At 34.9% G+C, this 12,786-nt stretch overlaps 1 protein-coding gene across 2 annotated transcripts in view; it reads right to left on the bottom strand.

Moving 5' to 3' along the window:
• The window catches only part of LOC132132952 (bone morphogenetic protein receptor type-1B-like), a 72,265-nt gene that overhangs the window by 12,776 nt on the left and 46,703 nt on the right, over positions 1-12,786 (bottom strand). The window lies entirely within an intron of this gene.

Raw genomic sequence — 12,786 nt, 5'->3', positions numbered from 1 at the left:
CAGCTTAACAGGCTTAAATACACACGAGTGTGGTGTGAAGATCTGATTGTTTGTGTTAATAGTGTGTGTGTGTGTGTGTGTGTGTGAAGAACAGTCCGTACCGCTCTGATATCACAGCTGCCAAGAAGATAAAGCCGCAGATGCTCTCGTCCTTGACAGGATTATCAGAAATACCCTCGAGTCTCTGAGACGGACTCCTGTCGCCGGCCGAGCATGCTTTGCTTTTTCACGCTTTGAAGATTCATCAGAGTCACGATCACATTCACATTTAACTACAGACCGACAAATGAAGCTCAAGACTGACCCTTTATCAGAAATAATACACTGTGCATCATATCGCGACAGCATGAGTTTGATTTATTTAGCCATTTATTTGTTTATTTTTACAGACCTAGTATTTCTGTATTTCTCTTTCTTTCTATCATCATGCCGCTCCGTCAGTTCATTCTTCGAGATTTAACTCTCGTTTTCTTTTCCTCATAAACACATTTGCCATCTCAGACGAACGATAATAACACAAAGACAAAAACTGTCTGACCTTGAAGAAGAGTCGAGATGTTCAAAAGAATCTGAAAACAATGACGCTGATAAACGTCAAAAACAAAACCGTTTGACAGATAAGCTTTTATCACTTTATTTGTGCAGTTTTTATTTTATTTTTAAATTTTGTTTTGTTTATAAATTTATTTGAAAACATTTTTATTTTTAATTAAGTTTTTACTTTTTAATATCAAATTCATTGCCGCTTGTGTTATTGTTATCACCTTATTATTCATACATTCTTATTTTTAATTTTTAGCTTCTTTTAAGATCAAATTTACTGCTGCACATTATTGTTATCACCATATTTACATTCATTTATCAAATTGATTTCTGTAGTTATAAATGTTATTATATCACCTTATTTATACAGTTAATTTATAATTTTGATTAATTACTTTGATTAACTTAATACATCAATACACACATTTTTATTTTTTATTTTGTAAAAAAAAAATTACCTTAATTTATTATTTTTTTAATATCTAACTTCATTTTTATTCTTTATGGCAAAGCAATGACACTTCATGCATATTTCTTCCTTTTTGTCCTACTGTTGTTCTGCACAACATACAAGTGCTTCAGCAATATAAAGATACAATTATTTCTCAAGCTGATAAAAACATTCATCAAAAACAAAACATCAATCTCTGACGACAAACCAGCAAGGTCACACAGAAACCTGAGACTATCACACACACACACACACACACACACACACACACACACACACACACACACACACACACACACACAGAAACACACACACACACACAGAAACACACACACACACACACACAGAAACACACACACACACACACACACACACACACACACACAAACACACATTAACACACACACACATACACACAGAAACACACACAGAAACAGAAACACCAACACAGAAACACACACACACACACACACACAGAAACACACACACACACACACAGAAACACACACACACACACAGAAACACACACACACACACACACACACACACAGAAACACACACACACACACAGAAACACACACACACACACACACAGAAACACACACACACACACACACAGAAACACACACACACACACACACACACACACAGAAACACACACACACACAGAAACACACATTAACACACACACACACACACATACACACAGAAACTAGTGATGCACCGAAATGAAAATTCTGCGCCGAAACCGAAACTTTAGGATGCGCTTGGCCGAAAACCGAAACTGAAGCCGAAAATGGCTTCTTTTAAAAACGTATATATATATTGCTTGGATTTAATGGATCTGAATTGAAAAATCACAATATAATAATCAAACTTTTATTAACAGTTACATAACAAAACATAAAATATTTTTTACAATAAATATAAATAATAATTATTCTTCAAGTTTTATGTTCCATCAAATAAAATAGTTTTTTAAAAATTGTGCAAAAAAAATCAACAATTTTGGAGATTTTTGCAGAACAAATGTTACATATTGCAACTTTGGTGTCCTCTCGTATAGGGCTGTCACTTTTGTGAAAAAAAATCCTGTTCGATTTTTGAGACACAGGCAAAGTGTTCAATGAATCGTTAGTAAATTGCCTATATTTGGCGTTGATCCGTTTTTCAACGCCAAATATAGGCAAATCCACCGACAACTAAACAGGCATTAGGGCGAACGTAAAGAGGGCGCTTGAGACGCGCACAAGTCAGCAATGTGGACTGCCATAACATCAATGAAAAACATTACTGAAGGCTACATTGATATTATGCACTAATAGGCTGTGTGTGTGTGTGTGTGTGTGTGTGTGTGTGTGTGTGTGTGTGTGTCAGAACCTGCAGTTGCTGTGTGACGCGCGTTCGCTGCGAGCGTATAGTGACGAGCTGGACGCGCTCCTAGAGAAGGCCGTTAAAATCGATTCCCTGTTTTCGAAACTTGTGTTGGTTGGTCCGATCGATTGTGCAGCTTTTGTGACAAGCTTTTTTTGATTGTGACAGCCCTTTGACATGCTTAATCTTTGATAGGCAGACGCGTGATAACAGCTCGACCGTGAGTGAAACCTAAGCGCTTGCTCACGGATGGGAGGGGCGGGTGACATTCATTTTCGGTTTAGCCTACGTTTTCGGCTGTTTTTTTTATTTCGGGCCGAAACCAATAATTTTCGGCGGCCGAAATTTCGGTGCACCCCTAACAGAAACACACACAAACACAGAAACACACTTTAGCACACACACACACACACACACACACACAGAAACACACACACATACACACAGAAACACACAGAAACACACTTTAACACACACACACACACATCCGCACAAGCACACAGACTAACACACGCAGTCTCACGCACACACACACACACACACACACACACAGAAACACACACACACACACACACACTTCTAAGTGTATAACTGGCTGAGATCAGCAGAAACAGGAGGTTTGCGTCTGACTCTTACACTTAATAAACTCAAGAGTTTAGACACACAACGCAGCAGCGCTGGAGATCATCTCTCACTTTTCTCTTTCTTTAGTCTTTCTGCTGCTGCTACATCAGAATCAACATTCATCTTCACAGGGTCCTGTGCATTTACACTACAAGAAAGTAAAAAAGAATAATAAACACATTTACAGAGCAAATAAATTTAAAAAAAAACAAAACTATGAATCATTCATATGCAGAGCCATTTTTTTATATATTTAACATAAAAAACAACAATATTATTTTCATTCAAAACTAGATTATTTATTATACATAATTTATGAATTACTTTCCCCAATTATTATTTTTTTTTATTTTTTTTTATTTTTTACAAAAACCAGGGCCATTGAAAACAAAATTAAATTAAATTAAATTAAATTAAATTAAATTAAATTAAATTAAATTAAATTAAAAAAATACATATATATATATATTTATAAATGCTAGAGTATCCAGAGTAGAGGTCGACTGATATATCGGGCCGATATTTGTCATTTTTTAATATATCGGCATTGGCCGATATCCGTGTTTAGTAGCGCTGATCAGTCAGGCACGTCGGCGGGCAGCCCCGTGTTATTGGTGCACTGCTGCTGCCTCATGTGAAGCACCCCAAGCCAAAACTTTTGGAAGATTCAACAGCAGTCCTGGGAGATAAAGGTAGTCAGAGAATCTCACTCTGTAAATGGGGTGGAGAAGTTGGCAGCTCTCACAAACACTGCAGCGTGACGTTACCAAAGTAAACTGTCTCTGACGTTACTCCGCCGCTCACAGACAGCACCGTGCTCGGAGAGACAGCTGTCCTGGAGCTGCCCAGAGCGGTGAATCACATTTGTTCGGAGGCACGGTTTGATGCAGACAATAACCAGGTTTCCATCCAACTCATTTGTATTTAGGGATGTCAATATTCGATAATTTCCATGATCAATCGTCGGTTAAATTAACGGTCAATTAATTACTTTAATGCTGCAAAATGCGTCTGCAGCGGTATTATTATTATGTGCACAAGGCACTTGGAAAAAAAGCTTTCTCACCCGAATTAAAGGGGTTTTAGTCTGAATAAAAGGCTAGTAGCAGGACTGTAAAATGAATAGATGTGATTATGATCATTTGATAAAATGAAGAGAGCGCACCATACGTTGGAGATCATTTTACTTTGTTGACTGTTTCCCGTCAAGGAAGACCGCTGAATGCGCCTCTTTAAATGGTTTCGTGGTGCTCGTTGTTGTATTTTAAAACGCATCTGCAATGTTTTCAAATGACACACTATAGTAGTGGTGCAACGGATCATCATTGATCCGTGATCCGTTCGGATCAATATCTTCGGTTTCAATAATATTATTATTTATTTTTTATATATTACATTTTTTATATTTTTCAGTTTAATAGATTTTTATTTCTAAAATTGTATTTATTTAAATGTATATTTAAGTTTACATTTATGTTCCAACAAACTTGAAAAATTCTACTTGATAAATGCTCTAAAACTTTTATGTAAATTATTGACTTTTTATTATATACTATATATATATATATATATATATATATATATATATATATATATATATATATATATATATATTACCTGTTTTATATATGTAATACTTGGTCAGTTTATTGATTTTGTTTGGTTAACTTTGGGTACATTTTTTATTTTAATACCATGCAGTGCACAAAATTAAGATTCGAGAGATGGTTCAAGTCAGTGTTTAATAAATGATGATAAGTTTAGAAATGTTGTGCATCCACTTATTATTAGTGTTTCATTTTAGCATGCAAATGAAGGGGAAAACGTCAAGATATCGGCCCTAAAAATCGGCAGCACAGATCGGCCATCAGCTGACCCTGACCTCTAAACATCAACATCGGCTATAGAAAAACCCATATCGGTCGATCTCTAATCCAGAGACTGTGCCCTAAAGCCCAACGTACACCTGGTTCAGCACCCCACACTGAATCTCAGCAGCATGTACGACCATGTCGTACACAGGAGGGCAGTCCCCATCTTTGCCAAAACCCTGAAGGACATGGCACTCAACCGCAGCTCCAGCACACCGCAGCGACATCATGGACCCCCCACAGAGCTACTGCAGGGACACCACTTCACCTCTGACCGGAGGAAGCCCACGACAGGTTCCCCTATGTAACGGCCAATGCTTTGGCAATACTGTACAAGTCATGCCAATAAAGCTCACTTGAATTTGAGAGACAGAGAGAGAGAGAGAGAGAGAGAGACACACATACGTACACTCATACACACACACACAGATCTCTGACCTCAGCGAGTTCACACAGGAGTCAGACGCTTCATCAATCAGCGGCTCTCTGAGCTCATCATCTATGCTGCAATATCTCAAATATATCTAATATTGAATAATCCAATGTACACGCAACTTCATGATAGACTGACGATCCACCGATTCACAAATCTGCCAACATTTGCAGCATAAATCTGCTTTGACCTTTGACCTTCGAACTCATGTTGAATGAATCCTCACAGTCACATGAATCAAACGCTGACGTTAGTGGTGTGCTTTTCTTCTAACTTCTTCCTTAGTTCCAGGGGGAAATACGAGTCATTTAACCGGTTTATTTGTGTCTAACATAACGAGTGATAATAAATCTGCTTTGCATCGCAGTAAAACCATCGTTTGAGGACATGAGAACATTTCAGGACAGTGAAAAGATTTCATAACAGGACACACTTACAGTCCAACCATGAAAATCAGGACAGCAGCATGAGATTTACCACAGTAACAGAAGAACTGACTGGCTGTAATAATCACAATACTTTAAATGAACAGAATTAATGTTAATATTAAACTCAATTTAAAAAGCAGAGCTGCAGCTTAATAAATAAATAAAACATCAAAAGCAACCATAAAAGAAATATTACATTTCTGGAACTTAAAAAAAAAAATTTAAAAAGTAAAAAAAATATAATAATAATAAAAATGTAAAAAAAGAAAAAAAAATTCCCAACCTCCAGAGCAAAATCTAAACCAATCAATCAATAAATAAATACATAAATAAATTTCCCAAAATAATTAATCTCAACAACTCAAAACAGTGCTATTTAGTATTAATTCAAACTAAAATTTAATTTAAAACCATGCATTATATATATATATATATATATATATATATATATATATATATATATATATAAACAATGTGTTGTATGTAAAATAAAAAATATATAAAAAAACAAGCTGATATATTATGTTGTTTTTTTTTTATATACTTTTTTTTATTTACTTACTATAACTAAATATGTATATATACAGTATATATAATATATTTTAAATAGTATCTAAATTATACTAAAATAAGAATTTACTCACAAACAAATTCTTCGATAATAGTTGATAATTTATCCTCAAACCATTCGATAACTTTGTTGAGATGTAGTGTCATCTGTGGTCAGGAGGACAATACTCTACTCTGCTAATAGTTATAGCTACAGTACAGATGTTTGTGTGACTGTAATTCTCTCTGATTAACTGGTGAAGTGAGTGAAACCTGACCGATGGCTCGTGACAGATCAGGACTGCGAGCGTCGTCTCTAAACAAACACGTGACGCTGCAGCTTTCCACACCATGTTTAGACACACAGAGAGCCGGGGCCCTTCTATCACACACACACAGGGCCGCAGGGACCCTGGATAAACCACACCTGTGTGTGTGTGTGTGTCAGGATCTGCAGCTTTCTGCGCTCCATCATCTGAACGTGTGCAGTGTCAATACGAGCGGCTCCACACACACACACACACACACACACACACAAAACCATATGATGTCATATTCACACCCAAAAATCACTGCTGTGAACTATTCAGAACTGAACTGACATTCAGTTTCTAACCCGAACACTCTCCCTGTCTGTCACTGGTCAGTCAAACAGAAAGTCCCGCCTTCAACTCACGCTATTGGTCAGTGTCAGGCTGCCTGGGACCAATCACAGCCACTGTGTTTCCCTGTTCAGAAAAACAACCACTTGATAGTTCATTTATGGTTGACTCTGGATATTAAACTAGAAAACATCATCATAATAACTCTGGTATTTCTACTGTGATTAAATAAAAGCAAAAAAAAAAAAGAGAACTGCAAATAAAAGTTTATTTGTCATATGTACAAATGCTTTTTGTAAGGCTTAGGTAGTCTTCAGCAAAGCAATAAAACAAATAATATTAAAGAAAGCAAAATTTAATTAGGAAGGAATTAATTTCCAGAAACTTTACAGAAACATTTAATACTAATATATATATATATATATATATATATATATATATATATATATATATATATATATATATATATATATATATATATATATATATATATATATAAATGTAATTATATTTATAAATGTATATATTTTTATATTTACAAATGCATTAATGAAATGATCAATTTGTTATATATTTATTATAAAATGTATATTTATAACTGATATGTAATAAACACATACCTATATACATTACAACTGACATATTTCCATATCCATTTATTATATTCATATTTAAATATTTATTAATGTATAAATAATAATAAAAGCAATAATTTATTAATATTTATTTATATATTAAATATTACAATATCTAATATTTAACCCTCTGGAGTCTAAAGGTATTTTTGGGGCCTGGAGAAGTTTTGTCATGCCCTGACATTTGTGCTTTTTTCAGTTTCTTATAAATATCTAAATGGCTAAAGTCTAATCTCACTGTAAACAGCACAAACTGGGCTGTAATAATATGTGAAATGCATGTATGTACATGATTGTATTTTTGAGAAAAAAAATATTATGCGTGGTTAGTGGAAAACTAAAAATGTTAAATCACTTGAATAAGGCAAAAAAACACAAAGAACAATGGTTCCCGGGATTTTTGAGAACTGGAGCTTGTAGCCTAGAATTTTTTTTTCTAAATTATGTGAAAATCATCGTTTACTCACTCTATTGATTTAAATTTTCTAAGACACTTTTTGTTGGTAAAAGTCATATGCGAGTAGGCGTCAACTACCATGAATATCATTGTGATTTACACCTGAGAAGACAAAGGTCTGCATAATGAGCTGCATAATGAGCTGCATAATGAGCTGCATAAGCTGCATAATGAGCCGCATAATGAGCTGCATAATGAGCCGCATAATGAGCTGCATAATGAGCCGCATAATGAGTCGCATAATGAGCTGCATAATGAGCTGCATAATGAGCCTCTCAGTCAGCTGTGCCACTGAGAGGGAGGAGTTACAAGAAAGAATGTGAGGACAAAATAAATCTATATAATTTTATGTTTGTAGTTTATTTAGAATATATTTAATTATCCCACAACATACTTTAATATCCACTTGGGGGAGCAGTTAAACCGTTTATTAGGAACAATCAAAGCTGACTTTCAAACTGATTTTTCTGCATCATTACTCCAGTCACACAATCCTTCAGAAATCCTTTTAACAATATTATGAATCAGAAATTCCTCTCATTAGTTTAAGGTGATGTTGAGGCCCGTTCAGCTTCATCTCAGTCGAATGATTCTTGACTTCATCAGCCTCTGTCCTCCGGTCAGGAACAGAGTCTCTGTGAGGAGTGTGAGCTCGGGTCCCCGGGGTCAGGGGTCACAGGTGCAAGCTGGATCTGGGTCTGTTTGCAGGAATCTGATCCGTATCCTGTCAGGAAGCCCTCGGTTTCCCGCGCAGCTCGGATTCGTTACGGAAGCTCGGCTGCTCATGTGCTGAATTAGAGGAATGTGACAAATGCAAACACGACTCGACGAGCTTCTTCTGTTGTAGTCATTTATCATTTATTAATTTACAGCCATGAAAAAATTTGTGTTTTACATGACTGTAACTTTCAGAACTCAAACATTGTCTCCAATCCATTTATTAATTACTTATTATATACACACTCCTGTTCATTTGGGTTCCTGTTCATCCTGTTCACTCGTTACCCATTTGGGGTAATATTATTATGTTTTTTGAAAGAAGTCTCTTTTTTTGTCTCACCAAGGCTGCATTTATTTGATCAAAAATACAGTAAAAATTGTGAATTTTTTTACAATGTAAAGTAACCGTTTTCTATGTGAATGTATATTAAACTATAATTTATTTCTGTGATGCTCCGCTGTATTTTCAGCATCATTCCTCCAGTCTTCAGTGTCACATGATCTTCAGAAATCATGAAAATATGATGATTTACTGCTCAAGAAACATTTCTGATTATTATCAGTGTTGAACAGTTGTGCTGCACAATATTTTTGTGGAAATCGTGATCCATTTTATTTTTCAGGATTCACAGATGAATAGAAAGTTCAGAAGAACAGCATTTATTTGAAATAGAAACTTGTGATCGATTTACTGCAATATAGCAAAAGAGAAAGGGAGTCTTAAAGGCACAGAAGCAACATTTTTAAAACTTTGTTTAATTGTCAATGAAAAGGGAGTTGAAGTGAAGTGATAACATGAAGAGCGTAGGAGCCGTTCCTGTAAATGAAGCTTGTGTTCCTGAGAACTGTAATACAGTCACGTTCGGCCAGAAGTCTGTAACCTTGAAAACACCTGCAGTGAACGAGAGCCACAGCAGAAAGAAAAGCTCTAACTGAACCCATTAGGAATGAACTAGCACAAGAGACTCAACTCCTAGAGTTTCATAGAGAGATTAAGCTGCAATAAGATGTCGAAATATGTCATTTTAACATTTTATTACAGATAATTATTTTATTTTTTTAACCAACATTTTAAAAAAACAATTATTTAAGTTCAGTTTTAGTTACCATATTTTCCGGACTATAAGTCGCACTTTTTTTCATAGTTTGGCTGGTCCTGCGACTTATAGTCAGGTTCGCCTTATTTATCAAAATTAATTTGAGGTGAACCAAGAGAAAGGAACTAAGAGACATGAACCAATAGAAAACATTACCGTCTCCAGCCGCGAGAGGGCGCTCTGTGCTGCTCAGTGCTCCTGTAGTCTACACTGAAAACATAGAGCGCCCTCTCGTGGCTGTAGACGGTAATGTTTTCTCTTGGTTCTACATAAATGCGACTTATAGTCCAGTGCGACTTATATATGTTTTTTTCCTCATCATGACGTATTTTTGGACTGGTGCGACTTATACTCAGGTGCGACTTATAGTCCGAAAAATACGTAACTATAATAAACATGACATGAAGATGGCATGGCTTCCTTTTTTTGTCTATTAATTATTTAATTCTTATAAAATTGTAACATTTAAGCCATTTAACATTATATATTTTTTTTTGTTTTATATATATATATATTTAAACTGCCCATTTTTAATTACACACAAGTATTTTATTGATTGCTGTTCAATTTCATCCCAATTGAAACAAGGCTATTTTTTCAGTCTTTGCTTGTCCATGATATTCATTCGCATAATTCTTTTTGATTTTAGATTTGTTTAAATTTTTTGACCTCTTCTGACACTAGCACTTTTCCTTTTCTTGTCTTTTAAAAAAAATAAATAAATAAAAAAAAAAAAAAACCTTACCTATGCGTTCTATACTAGACTAACTGAGACTTGTCATGACACTTGTATACTGTTGTTGTTCTCTTGTTGACCTGACTGCTTCTATTGTTCTCATTTGTAAGTCGATTTGGATAAAAGCGTCTGCTAAATGAGTAAATGTAAATGTAAATCTGTATTCTGGGAACGACTTCTCTGTGAAGGATGAATGCTTATCCAAACTGAGTCTTTGAGGATAAATACTTCACACCAGAAGTGTGTCTATGAACCAATATTATTTAAAACATGCACTGCTGTTGAGTCAGATATAGTATATTCTACACGAAGCTGTTGTAAATCCTTAATACTATGAGCTAAAACAGCATTTTTCCTGATTCTTTTATGATTATTAATCATAATAATAGAAAGACTACTTATTAGCACTTTTATGAGTTCAATTGTCACTGCAGGAGAATTTAAATGGTGTTTTAACTTATGCTTATACATTTTAACAACATTTTGGTGTTGATTAACAAACAAACAAACTCCATCCTTATATTAAATATGAGCTGAAAATGACTCTGAATATCATTTTTACATTTTAATAGTTTATTTTCCTTTTCAATATTTTTTATTAAGTTTATAAAGACTAAAATATCTGAATGCATCATCCACAATAAATATTGAACATGCTTGTCTTGCAGTGCGTCAAACTCAAAACAATTTCAAACGGGATTCTTATTACTCATTATTATTCACTTTTTTTATTATTTGTTATTATGCTTCATATTAACAGACAGACTACTTCTTTGTACTTTTATAAAGTTAATTGGTCACTGCAAGAGCATTTTAGAAACTTTGCAGCTACCTAAAACATACTTTTTCACACATGCATGCACATTTTAACCTAAAATCTTGATTTTGGGTTAAAAAATAAACTCGGACACATTTTGCATCAACTATCAATGCATTTATTAAATATGAGCTACCCTGCACTCTTAAAGTAATTTTTTTACATTTTGTTTATGAACACAATAATGTCTTAATATGAACATCTCATCCACAATATATACACGTTGGCATGTTCTGCAGTGTGTCAAACTCCCTAAAACTACTTCAAACTTCATTTTTGTGGATTGCTTCATAATTCTTATTCATGATTATCCATTATATTAATTAACAGACTTCTTATCTGTACTTTTAAAAGTTCCTTTATCATCACATGAGCACAGAACAGGTGATTAGAAACTTTCTAGTTACCCTAAAATACATGCATGTACAGTATATTTCAACCTAAAATCTTGCTGTTGATTAAAAACAAACTCCACAAACACATTTTGCATCAGCTACCCGTGCATATATTAAATATAAGCTGAAATGAACTTTGAAAGTCATTTTACAAAAATGTCTTCATTCTTATAATTTATCAAGATTTTGACTGTTATAATCTTTAATATGAGAGGGTAAGCAAGCAAGCTTCAAGAATTATTCCTTCTGAACAAACGCAGAGCTTCAGTTCTCAAAGTTTTCAAGGAAGAGCTGAAGGTTGCTCGTAAGCGCAGATGTGTTGGAGTCTGTTTATCTCCACACTGACCTTGACAGTGCCATAAAACACTGAAGGACCCGTTCTCCCTCGTATCACTCCGCCGAGCATGAAATACTTTCAACACCATCGCTGTTTCTCCACACGATTCACAGCAATGCTCAGGAATGCACAACCGCAGACGACTCTTAAACAACAAGACACCAACCACAACACCAACTGAATCATGAAGCACTAACACCGAGCCGTTTAGAAGCAGAAATGAGAAACATCTAAGGCACGTCTGAAGAGCAGCAGAAGATGCAGGTGAAAAGGAATGCATGGACAAAAATAGAAAGCAAATACAAACACAAACCCGTTTCACTTCTATAATGTGACGTCATCTGTAGGGTTTGAATTGATGGAATTGATTTTACAGCCTGATGCCCAACTGTGTGCTTAACAAGTGTCTGACAGTAGATCTCTCTCCACGTCTCAAAGACTTCGCCAAATGCCTCAACGACCAGCAGAATCACAGAAGCGGCGACACACAGACTCTACTTCTCAAACTTTAACTAAAAAGACGAAAATGTCTTCTTAATTTGAATCATCCACAGAAAATATCGGACATAAGGTTGACATCCTGTGGTGTGACAAACTTTCTAAAACCATGAGCTAAAACAGCATTTTATAATTATTGTTCATCATATTAATTGACAGGCTACTTATTTGAACTTTAAAACTGCATTTGTCACTTAAAGAGGATTTAACAGACCATTA

Source organism: Carassius carassius, chromosome 49, assembly GCF_963082965.1.
Source record: "Carassius carassius chromosome 49, fCarCar2.1, whole genome shotgun sequence".
In the NCBI taxonomy this organism is placed as follows: Eukaryota; Metazoa; Chordata; class Actinopteri; order Cypriniformes; family Cyprinidae; genus Carassius; species Carassius carassius.
Note: the sequence above shows the minus strand (reverse complement) of the source record. Positions and strands in the feature narration are given on the sequence as shown.